The sequence below is a fragment of the Ambystoma mexicanum genome, chromosome 5q, assembly GCF_040938575.1.
Source record: "Ambystoma mexicanum isolate Mex_15411 chromosome 5q, UKY_AmexF1_1, whole genome shotgun sequence".
NCBI lineage: Eukaryota > Metazoa > Chordata > Amphibia > Caudata > Ambystomatidae > Ambystoma > Ambystoma mexicanum.
The window spans coordinates 1,154,487,598-1,154,500,282 of record NC_090933.1 but is presented as its reverse complement, the minus strand read 5'-3'; the positions used below and the strand labels follow the sequence as shown (position 1 = coordinate 1,154,500,282).

Below are 12,685 nucleotides of genomic sequence, written 5' to 3'. Positions count from 1 at the left end.
AGGAGCAGGACGGAAAGCGCACCTTATAAAGAATAAAGGTGAGGAGCAGATCCTGGTGGAGGTTTTGAATTCAAGGGAGGTGGGAAGATACGCTACAGGAGATAGTCAAGTCTTGAACCCAATTATCCTGTATTTCAGGCCTCATCTTCATCTGAGACATTACCCAGAGATCGGGGAGAGGGTTCGAGGTACAAGTCATCCCACCAGGGTTGAGTGGCGTCACTGTGGATATCAGGTGAGCGTAGCACTCCCCCAATAAGGATCTTTGGAAAGATACAAATTTAAAATATAGAGAATCCATCAGAGAAGCCAAGTCGAACTACTATAATAAAGAGATAGCAGCAGCCACAAACTCCACAAGCAAAAATGTGGGGATTCTCAAAAACCGAAAAAACTAAGGCACTCAACGCTCCCTTCCCTCCCACTAAGGAGGACTGCGAGGTAGTACAAAGGACTTTTACTGCTAAGATACAGAAGGCCAGAGATAACATTGTGGACTGGTCCCCGGAGGAGCTGGAGCTCCTACTGCCCAATGCAGGAGCAGTGGCTGCACGGAGGTGCCCCCAGACATATACCGTGTCTCTTAAGGTACTGCCAGCCGAATTCTGCAGTGCGCAGAAGCCCTCCACGGATATTTTTTTCACAAATATCACTGGAAGGGCTTATTCTCGACGCCGACCCTTGAATAACCTGCACACCCACCAGATTGCAGCTAAAGTCTGCTAATTCACTGCATCCCAAAATCGCCATTAGATGCCATGAGGAGATTTCTATTTATTCTAAGATGGCCGCCTGTGTTGCCGTTTCGCTTTCCAGGTACTGAGGCAGGCCTCCTGCCCTACCAACTATCACCATTGGCCAGCAGCCCCTTCATCAGCAGCCTATCGTGAACCGGCAGGTTTAAGCCGGCCCACACGAAGGCACGCACAAAGGCACACATCCCTGTCGTGAGCCTGTCTGGAGCCGGCTGGCCAGTGGGCCAGGCATCACGATCGGCATCACGGCAACTAACAGCTGGTAAGATTGGCTATTACCATAGAGCTACATGACCCTCCCGCCGTCCTATGCCGTCCTACTATAACCCAATACAAAGTATAACACTGGGCGTCTACATCAGACATCCATTGCTGCGACCGGCACCTATGCCTCGCCGAGTGCATTGCAAGTAAGCACGCTAACATTGCTCTCACTCTTTTAGGCCATACAACCATAAACCTCGCTGCCTTTACTGTTGCTATTCTTGACTAACCTAGCCTTCGCATCCACAGTGTCTGCAACCACGTGCGGATACCTCGCGCTAAGCACTTACTTTATCAGTACCAATAACAAGGACCTAATACAAACTGTTGTTCTAAATGGCCCGTGATCTCCTAGACTCTTACCTAGATACAAACACACATTAGCCTACCATCGCTATTTGTTTTTGCTAATCCATTTAAAATTGTTTTTAGCTAATCCATGCAAAGCTGATTGTAGTCCATCCATGAAAGTTGATTGTAGTCCATCCATGCAAGTCGATTGTAGTCCATCCATGCAAGTTGATTGTAGTCCATCCATGCAAGTTTATGTTAGCTAATCCATGCAAAGTTGATGTTGGCTAATCCATGCAAAGTTGATGTTGGCTAATCCATGCAAAGTTGATGTTGGCTAATCCATGCAAAGTTGATGTTGGCTAATCCATGCAAAGTTGATGTTGGCTAATCCATGCAAAATTGATGTTGGCTAATCCATGCAAAATTGATGTTGGCTAATCCATGCAAAACTAATGGTAGTACATCCATGCAAAGTTGATTGTAGTACATCCATGCAAAGTTGATTCTAAGCCCTCTATTTAAGGTTATTTCTAGACTATCCATATAAGTTGTTCTAGCCCATCTATGAAAGTGGCTTTTAGCCCACTTGCGAAAGCTGCTCCTAACCCACACCTCACTTAACCTAATGTGGAAGTGCTGAGCTTTAGCATATGCAAATACCCTGCACTCAGCTACAGACACATCGCCCTCTCTCCTTGCAACCAACATTATCGCCACATTATGTACATCAGCACCTCTCTGTGGTTAGCTGCATCCCTGGTCCTCTTACACCTAACATCAGTAATCATGAACCAAACCAATTAAGCACCCTGCCCTACCATGCACAGAAACATCAGGCTTCGTGCTAGAGTCTCGCACCCTCCACAAACCCATACTGCCTAGTAAAACGGATCTAAACCGCCGCATCAACCCCAAAAATAGTCCTAGGAACTTGTCACAAGCACAGCCACAAACATCCATGACCGCTATAATGGATGATCCTACCCCAACATTTATGAATACTGAATGCCAACCAAAATCTACTACAATAGTAGGAGCCCTAATCAACGCCAGATCGGTCGTGGCCCATGCCACCGATATAGCTGATATCCTAACCTCAGATAATCTGGACCTCCTAGTGGTCACAGAAACCTGGCTACATGATGCAGTAGGCCCAGCATTGTCACTGGCTATACCGAAAGAGTACCAACTCCTAACATTGGACAGACCAAATGCTAGAGGAAGTGGCCTAGCCATCAGTGCTAAATCCAACCTGGAATTAAGGCTCTCCACGCTACCACCATTAAAATCTTGTGAATTACTATCAGCAAAACTGTTACGCTCACCTGGCTCCCACAGAGGCGTCGATCTGGACTGGACTGCTGCGGTCTCCACCAATGTGACGCGTAGCGCCGAGATGACAGACTGGACTGGCCCACCTAGCTTTGTTTGCTTGGTCCGTAGGAATATTCTTCTGCAAGTGGAGAAGGGGAATTAACCACCCGTGGAGTTGACCGTAAATCCCCCCACCCCGCTGTTCTCCCCACTGATCACCTTGGATGTTCCCTCTTATAGTCTCACCTGATGATTTGAAAAGATGAGCTCTCCATCCTGCATTGAGCGCAGGGGCGCGTAGATAACAAGTTGCTTCACTGGCTCGAAGGAATTGGTGAGTTCCAGGACAATATTGACTCTGATATTCCCGGCAAGACGCCGTAAGTATGTAGTTTGTAAGAGTTCAAATGCCTGACTTTCACTCTTGTCCGATTCCTTGCAGGTTGCAGCTTGACCCTACTGAAGAGTTCCTTGTGGCAACAGGTAATGTTCTGGTAAGGATTTGTATTATCCAACACAGTTCGATAAAATAATGTCCATATGTAACCTGTTGTTTTCTCCCGTATTCAGGCGCTGAGAGAAAGTATGAAGTCTCGGGGAATAATGCCTCCAGCGGTAAAATCAGGTAAGTCTTTGTGGTGAGGAGGGTTCCCCTTGTTAGTCCCTTGTTTCACTTTGCTGTCCTTTTGTTTCCTCTTAGGGGCCATGGTTCGGTTAGGATGCAGTGGAAGCTGCGCCGACCCGTGAAGAAGAATAGTACCCCCGGTGGTAAAATCAGGTAAGTCTATGGGGGGTATTCCTCTGTGTATTCCCTTGGCTCACCTTGCTGTTCTTGTCTTCTCCTTAGGTGCGGGAGTGTGGCGGTAACATGCAGGAAGATGCAGTAAAATGTGAAGATGCTGCGAAGGCCGGTGAGTTCAGCGCGGCGCTGCAGCAGGCGATGCGACGCGCGTAAAATAACTTCTTTCTTCCAGCTCGAAGGCGCGATGGATCGGGAATTCAGGTAAGGATCAAAGGTATTGCTCTTGTTCTAACCTTTTCTCCTTCTTTTTCCCTTTTTCTAGGAGTTCCAAGCGCGAGGCGGGCGTGGCAGAAGACTGGATGCAGACTTGCAGGCACGGTGAGCGTTACGCTGCTGGATGCAGAATAACGCGAAGTGTGTGCTGCTCTTCGGGTGTGGTTTAAATAGCCTCCAAAGTAGTCCCAGGTAAGTATTCCTCCCCAGCCCCATCCGAGTAAAAAAATAGTCCCTAGGTAAAATAGTACCCTTCCAAGCCTTGTTTGGCTTGGAGCTCTTGCAGCATGGTCTGCATCAGGTAAGTTTGCAGCATGGTCTGCATCAGGTAAGTTTTAATCTATGAGCCTGGCGCCTGGGGCGCCAGGACTGACTCTCGAGATGAGCCTGCGCCACAGGCGCCAGGACTGCACCCAAATAGCCCCTAGTGGGGGTTGTTGGGCTTGCTTGGGGTAACTTGATGCCTGCTTCGGGGGTTGCTGGACTTGGTCTGGGTCCCCGCGGGTAGGCATCATGACAAAAACTGCATATATCCCCATGTCGCACCCTGTCTATCTACCTCATATATAGGCCTCCAGGGCCATTAGGTTCATTTGAAGAGGATATTTCCAGCTTACTAGTCAGTAATACCAAAGAATCATCTCAGATAATGCTCCTTGGCGACCTCAATTTAGGACTAAATTACCCAGACGATAAACGAGCTCTAGCAATAGCCACCATGCTTAATGAACATGGGCTTTCCCAAAAAGTCCTCACCCCTACCCATGACAAAGGCAGGACCCTAGACTGGGTAGCCACCACAAACTGCCCAACTAAGATCAGCAAAATTACACCCCAACCCTGGACCGACCACTTCTTGATTGAATTCAGCCTAACACTCAATAAAGAAGTAAACAAAAAATAATTGCACCCCTCCTCCCCACCAGATCAAGAAAAAACATCACAACTAACAACGTCCTACGTTGTCTCCTTCCAGTGGTCAATGCCCTACCAAACAACTCTGACCCAGACACAATGGTAGACCACTATAATGAAACTATGACTAAGATCCTAGACTCCATTGCTCCACTTAAAACTGAAAGAGCAAACAACAGGCTCACTTAAATACCTGGTTCAATCCTTATTTAAAAGAACTTAGATTGGGAGAAAGAAAGCTAGAAACCATATGGCAACATACCCCCATGGAAGAAAATAAATAAAAATTCAAACTCTCTGCTACTAAATACAAAAATGAAAAGATTCAAATCAAAAAAGAAGTCTATAATGAAAGAATTTCCAAAGCATGTTCCTATACCAAGGAACTATTTGCGATTCTACGAGAATTATAATCCCCTATACCTCCACTGGACAACCTACCTAAAGACAAACAATGGTGTACCAACATTCAAAATTCTCTAGCAAATAAAATAAAAACATTGCAAACAAAAATAGCTTCCAAAAAAGCCTCGCTTCCACTCACGGAAACCCCTACTATCCCCATCCCAGCAACAAACCTAACATAGCGCCATTCAAATTCTCTAAAATATCTGTCCAGGAAACAGAAATAGTTATTGCCTCACTAAAACCATCAAACTGCAAAGGTGACAGCTGCTCCGCCCAAATAATTAAAGATGCAGCTAGAGATCTATCACCTTTTATCTCAAAACTCATAAATGCTTTCTTCATGTCTAACACAGTCCAAAGTAGTCTAAAAGAATCCTGGGTCCTACCCCTTCTTAAAAAACAAACCTTAGACCCTTCCATTCCAACAAACTAGAGACCTATCACTACTGTCCCTTTTCTCCTGAAGATAATTGACAGAGTGGCCTATTTACAAATTCAAAAATACCTTGAGACTAACCAACTGTAAGGCTCGCGCCAATCTGGGTTCAGACCCCAACACGGTACAGAGACAGCCTTAATAGACCATAAAGCCCAAATTGCTGAATTTAACGATAAAGGAAATACAGCTATGCTACTCCTTCTTGACCTGTCGGCAGCATTTGACTTGGTGGACGACGGAGTATTATGCAAACACCTAGCAGCAGCAACCCACTTCTCAAGTGAAGCTATAGCTTGAGTCCAATCATTTCTTGACAATAGAAGCATGAGAGTCTTCCCCACGGCAGCATCTGCAGACCCAGTCATAACATGTGGGATCCCCCAAGGCTTATGCGTCTCAACCACCATGTATAATATCTTCACTAAGCCTCTGTTTGACAAATTGGACAGGTTGGGTGTCACCTACACAAACTACGCAGATGACACCCAGATTCTTATCCCCCTTACGGGCAATGTCACATCAGATACAGCCTTAGTGAATTCAGGCATGGATGGCAACCCACGGCCTCTGCCTGAATGACGATAAAATAGAGATCCTGATCCTTGGCTCAGCCAACAACTTAAAAAAACTCAATGACAATTATAGTGCCTTTTAATATCGACGGCAACATAATTACAGTTGCCAAAGAAGTGAAGACACTAGGTTTCTACCTAGATGCCACACTCTTCCTAAAGAAGCAAGTACACTCCTTAGCCTCTTCCACCGCCTATACTGGCAAACTTATCAAAGCATGCAGACCCTTCCTCTCACCAGCTAGCTGTATTATTCTAGCCAATGCCACATCCTCTCAAAATTAAACTACTGCAACGCACTTTATGCAGGAGATAATAAATATATCACTAACAAACTACAAACATTGCAAAACAATGCGCTCAGAATGGCTCTGAACCTCCCTGAGAGAGAGCACATTTCTAACGCCAGAAGAGATCACAACTGGCTAAAAATTACTGATCGGATCCTTTTCAAACTGGTCACTTTAACTTACAAATGCTTAAATAATGCAGCACCCCCATACCTAAAGGAGAGAATAACTAGAAAACCATTCTCACGGCCAACTAGAACCGACAACTCCTACTGTCTCCAAATACCCAGATTCCGCCTACAAAAAACAGGTGGAAACAGCTTCCCTGTAAAAGCAGCTCAGCAATGGAATGCTTGATCAGTCGAGCTAAGAAGGGAGCAATATTACGACCGCTTCAGGCGCAACACCCGCATCTGGCTATGCCAGAACGACTTCTAACATATAGCCACACTTGATCGCTCTCTCTTCTCTCCTTCTAGTCATTAAATATGTATTGACTGCAACTATCCATGCACTTGTATATATCTGTATATATGCTAAATTGTAATTATATATGCACCTGTACATACCTTCATCTATCCTAAATGTAACTAAGCTATAAGTAACCTTGTCATGATGTGCGCCCAGTTACAGAAGGGTTTGGGCGCCCTACAAATAAATAAACAAACAAACATTATAGCATCCAGAGAGATATCAAGTGAGGCCAGGGCACGCACTCCAGTTGCTTCCAGACATTGTGAAGTGGCCAGTTTCATCTTTGTCCCAGTTACAGAGGAAGAGATGTTTTCAGTACTGGGAAAGATGAAACCAAACTCTTGTGCAGAGAATATCCTGCCAGCTAAAGTAATTTTAGATAACAAAGAACTATTTTCTCCAGTACATACTAAAATAGTAAATGCCTCGTTTCAAGAGGGCTTCGTACCCAGGGATATCAAAAAGGTGACCATCACGCCATTGGTAAAAAAAGGCAGGCCTCGACCCCAAAGACCCAGGAAACTTCCGCCCTATCACAAATTCAAATTTTATCCTAAACATTTTGGATAACCTGGCAACTGATCAACTGCAAAAGCATCTAGAAGCCCGGGTACTCTGCATGAACAACAATCAGGTTTCCGGGCGGCCCATAGCACCAAAACCGCTATGTTAGATCTGAAAACACACATAAAATTGTGGATAAGGGCAAGGCAAGGATCCTGATGCTCCTAGATCTCAGTGCAACATTTGATTTGGTGGACCACCAACTCCTGCAAAAAGGCTCTAGATAATATCGAGGGTTGCTCACCAGCTGCCTTGGCTTTGTTGACTTCTTTTTTGGCAGATTGGTGTGCCCGAGTGCACTATGGGGACAAATTCTCAGAACCCACGCCAATTAATTTCAGAGTTCCACAGGGAGCAAGCTTATCTCCCCTGCTTTTCAATTTATATATGAGATGCCTATTTGATCTTTTGGAAAGCGTCAGCGTGTTCTTTGCGGACTACGCCGACGATACTGATCTTTGAACTAGGGGAGGAATATCTCGTAGACAGCGCTCAAATAACGGAAGTCTATAATATCATAGATAAATGGATGAGACAAAACTGGTGTGCCTAAACGGCACCAAGGCTGTGCCGATGATTTTTGGCTCTCGTCAGGCCAGAGCTAAACTGGGCGCAGAATATAAAGCCTTTGCCATAAAGGAGGTAAACATCCCAGTCATGCCCCAGGTTAAAACATTGGGGATGATGATGGAAGCATCAGTGGGCTCCGTAGAACAGGTGAAATACCTCCATAAGAATAATGCTTACTACCTGCGCCTACTGAGGGCTATCTGTCCATTTCTCAATGAGGAAAATACGGCTACTATCGACAGGGCTATTTTCCTGTCTCGACTGGATTATGGCCATGCTTTGTTCCTGGGGGCTTCCAAGAAAGAAATAAAGTTATGGGGAACAAAACTGTTCGCATTGTTGAAGGGATTAAGAATAGAGAGCATATTACGAAAGGAAGGAAATCATTGCACTGGCTGAGAATAGAGGACAGAATCATCTTCAAATCGATGACTATAGTCCATAGGTGCATTTATGGCACAGCCCTTAAGTATTTAGACAAACAATTCTCTAAATACATTCCCTCACGGTCATTGCAATCAGAAGATCAGGGTTTGCTAAATGTGCCGTGTTTCTGCCAGGCCACTGGCAAGGGTAAAGCCTTCTCAGTGCAGGCAACGCAATACTGGAATAAGTTACCTTCCTACCTCCGGTTGGAAAAGAACTCTTTGAAAACTCATCTGTTTAAATTAGCTGGTTTCAGGTTCAATCCATTTCGCCAGGCTCCTGGATTGGTAAGTTCTTTGTTACTATTTTTCTCTGCTCATTGTACCGGCCACTGCTGATTACCTAATTGCTGTGGTTCTTACTGCACGTGTTAGTTTCAAAGCTCTTGCATCCTAACCACAATGTTAAAATATTATTCTAGACACTCTTGTCTCCGAGACTTGCCGCAAGGTTCTCTCTCATTCCGTGCCTTGAATAAGATCAGGTCCTTAAATTTTGTATGTGTCCTCTCTACAGTGATTCCACAAGACACTACGGTCCCCACATTTACTATGGCATTGATAAATGCTAGATCAGCCATAACAAAATTCCACCGCTATAAACAACTATATTCAATCCAGCGACCTGGATATTCTGTGGATAACTGAATCTTGGTTCACACCTACCTGGGTAACATCTTTCCACTCTCTGTTGCCGGATAATTACCAGATTAAGTGGCTCAATAGAGAACAGTACAAAGGGGGGTGGGGGAGTTGCCATTTTATATAAAAACACTTGTGAATTTCTACATTTTCACACTTTGAACTGGGATGACACTTCTCAGGTATTGGCTTGAACATGCCAGTTTACTCCTACAAAATCATGTCAAATCGTCCTATGTTAACCATACTCTAGTTAAAAAGAAGGCAACTACAAGCTCTGAATTACGTCTCACCGAGATTAGTCTAGATCGCAATCTTATTTCAGATACTAAACTTCTGTGTGATGTAGCACACAGATACCAAAGGATACTACACACGCAGATCTTTATTTAAACCAGATGCAGCAGCTACAAATCAATTGTGACATCATGACTCCTCTAAAAAAAGGTTACAACCGCGCAACAAATAATCAATGGTACAGTGAAAAACTGAAATCGCTCAAGGGTCTATAAATCGGAAAACCTAAAAAATAATGGCTCCGGACCAGAGCCGATACCAACCACGCTAAAGCCAAGCTTGCATTCATAATCTATAAGAGCAAGATTATATTGGCCAAATCTCTCTGCCTTCAGGAACAGATAAATCACGCAGATAATAGACCAAAAGCTCTGTTCACAGGCATTTTTCAAATCCCACTTGTACAAATGTCAGTTCATCGCAATCTCAAAATATGGGAAAACACTTGAATGCCTTTTTCCTAGAATAAAATCGATCAGATTATACTCAAGATCGATTCGCATACGGTGACTCCTCACATTGAGGTAATCACCGATCACTTGGTGGAAAACAGAGCTGCCGCACCTGAAATTATCTTTTTGTTGGTGACAGAAGAAAGCATAGAGAAACGTATCCCCATCCAGTCCCAGTCACAACCCTAACCCGGCTTATCTGGCCCAAACAACATGCGCAAGCTGTCATTGTACAGACATTGGTTAATGCTTTTTTAACCCCGGGCAGTGTACCTGTGGTATTAAAGAAATCATATCTCGCCCCACTTCTAAATAAATCACATTGGATTATAAAACCCTCTCCAATTATTGCCCTATTGGGGGCCTTCTCTGGCCAGCTAAAAATTCTGGAAAAAATCGTGACCACAACCAGTCAGGATTTAGGCTAGGTCATGGCACTGAGGCAGCCCTGCTGACTGTGTGGGATGACCTTTTCGAAGCTGTCGACAAGGGTGACATCAGCATGCCTGTCATGCTTGACTTGTCCGCAGCCTTCAACTTATTTGACGTTGGTATATTTAAAGCCAGACTGCCATCTCTGGCACATGTATCCAAAGAGGCCACTAAATGGTTTGATTCATTCCAAGCCGATCGATTTCAACAGGTTAAGACAGGCCCTTATCTTTCTGACGCACTACCAGTCCTTTATTTATTTTTTATTTTGATCTATTTACTTGAATTTATATAGGGCGCAGCGGCCCTGGGGCATTGTGGCGCTGTTAAAGAATACTTGCTTGGTACAGGCATACTTAAGAAGGGCAAACAGTGCAGACAATCATGAATAGATAATTGAGAGAGAAGGACAGGGTACAGGTAGGTGGAAAGATTAGTTGAACAACTTAGTTTTCAGCTTTTTACAGAACACAGTGTAGGATTTTTCGTTTCTGAGTAGCGGGGATGACGTTCCAGTTTTTAGGTGCTAGGTGGTGAAGGCTGGAGCCTCCTGCTTTGGTTCTTTTGAAAGAGGGGACATAGATTTGGTTAGTGAGGTGGGATCTAATAGGTCTGGATGAAGAGATGTGGGTGATCCTTTCAGATAGGTGGGCGGGGGGGCGTTAAGTGAGAGGCATTTGTGTGTAATGGCCAAGGTTTTGAACATAATGCGTTCTTTAACCAGTAGCCAGTGAGCGTTTTTTCTTGCCTGGGAGATGTGTTCCCTTTTTGGAATAATCAAAGCTGCTCTAAGAGCGTGGTTTTGAGTGACTTGTAGCTTGTTTAGATTTTTGGCAGAGGTGTCCTTGTCACCCTTATTATTCAACATTTACATCCGCCCACTGCTCAATATTTTTGCCCAATTCGACGTACTGTACCACTCGTATGCAGACGATACGCAGATCTACGTCAATCTAAGGCAACCATTGGAGGCAGTGGAGTGAGTTGTGAAATGTGCTGAGAAAAATCGAATTCTAGATGCTGGAAAATGAACTCCAAATATGTGTGTTATAGATATATAGATATATATATATACAACTTATCGGTTTCCCTCCCAGATTTGAAAAGATCTACAGAGTAGGGGTTAGTATGCTTTAATATAAATTGAGGATAATCTTGTAGTTAGGGACGCCTGGGTTAGTTTGGAGGGAGCCAGAGGGAGCCCCTTACTTTTAACCATCCCCCCTTTCCCAAACCATTTGTTTAAAATGTTAATGAAGCCCCTTAAATATATCGTTGTGGATTTCTGAGGCCGTCTATGTAAACTGGTATCATTGTGGGATCATTCAAGCCCTGATACAGATGCCTCCTACTGTCAAAGAGCATGTTACATTTATTTTCAATAACCAAGATGGTCAAGCTCCCTACCAGAGCTACCCCTAGAGTGGCCAGGGGGAACTATATGGGGATGAAGAACTGCACGCAGATAGAAAACCCTAGTCCAGACAGGACTTCGGCTGGCAGTACCTGAGGCCGCCTATGAGAGAATCTCCCAGTACAGAGTCCAGTCCAGCCCATAAACTCTTGCTAGATGTGTGAGCTGGTGTCATATATGGGAATACCGTGGAGAGGTCAAAGTCGTCTTTTTTTAACCTGGTACAAAGCATATGTGATCAAGCAGAAAAAACCCATTGCACAGATGGTTCATGTGGAAATCTTAGTTCACATGGTGGAAGAAATGGAAAGAGCCAAGGCTGGTTTTGTGGAGATGACTGAGACCTGAGGGGAGAGTGAAACCCAGGTGGCAACTCCTGGACCAGCATCACTTAAGTTCGCTGAAACTCAGCTAATGAACCCACTGTTAAAGCAAGCTTGGAAAACCCTGATGTCTGAGGCAGAAAGAAAAACATTGCTGCAGTCCTCTAATTTTATGGAGAAAAGGGGGCTCCTCTACCGGGTCGACAAACAATGTCCCCAAAAGATCCCCCTAATTCAAAAGTCCGGTGAAATAAAGACAAACCAGAGAAGGAATTCCAGCAGTACGAAGGTCTAACTCTGTGTGTGCCAAGACAAAGAAGAGGGCAGAGTTCCCTATTCAAGGTGAGCTGGTGGCACTGCGTCCACCAGCATGACCAGAGATGGGAATCCATTGACACATGCAGGAAATGGGGCAATATGATCAGATTCTGTGCTAAACAATAGAATGAGGAGTCTATGGAAAAAGGTTGTTTACACTCCAACCTCGGGATGTATGGTCTCCAGAACCAGAGCCTGTGACATTATTTAAAAGATTGTTTTGGAAAAGGAGTGGACAGGAGTTAACGCCTGACTAACTTTAATGTAGGGTGATATATAGACGTGTGCCCTGCGGATATGTTTTAAGCAAAATGAATGCATCAAAAGGTCAGTACAGGGAAGTTGTGTGTAATATAGACTTTAATTAAAAGAATGCAAAACCAAAATAAAAGAACTATCAATAAATACACCAACATAACCTTCTATTTAAAGCACCAAAATGATGAATAGAATCCATGAAATCCTTTTCTATATTCTTTTGTTTGGTCACATAATAAAACATATATAA

General features: G+C 44.2%; 1 protein-coding gene across 3 annotated transcripts in view; it reads left to right on the top strand.

The window, feature by feature from the left end:
* The window catches only part of ZFAT (zinc finger and AT-hook domain containing), a 1,636,156-nt gene that overhangs the window by 461,696 nt on the left and 1,161,775 nt on the right, over positions 1-12,685 (top strand). The window lies entirely within an intron of this gene.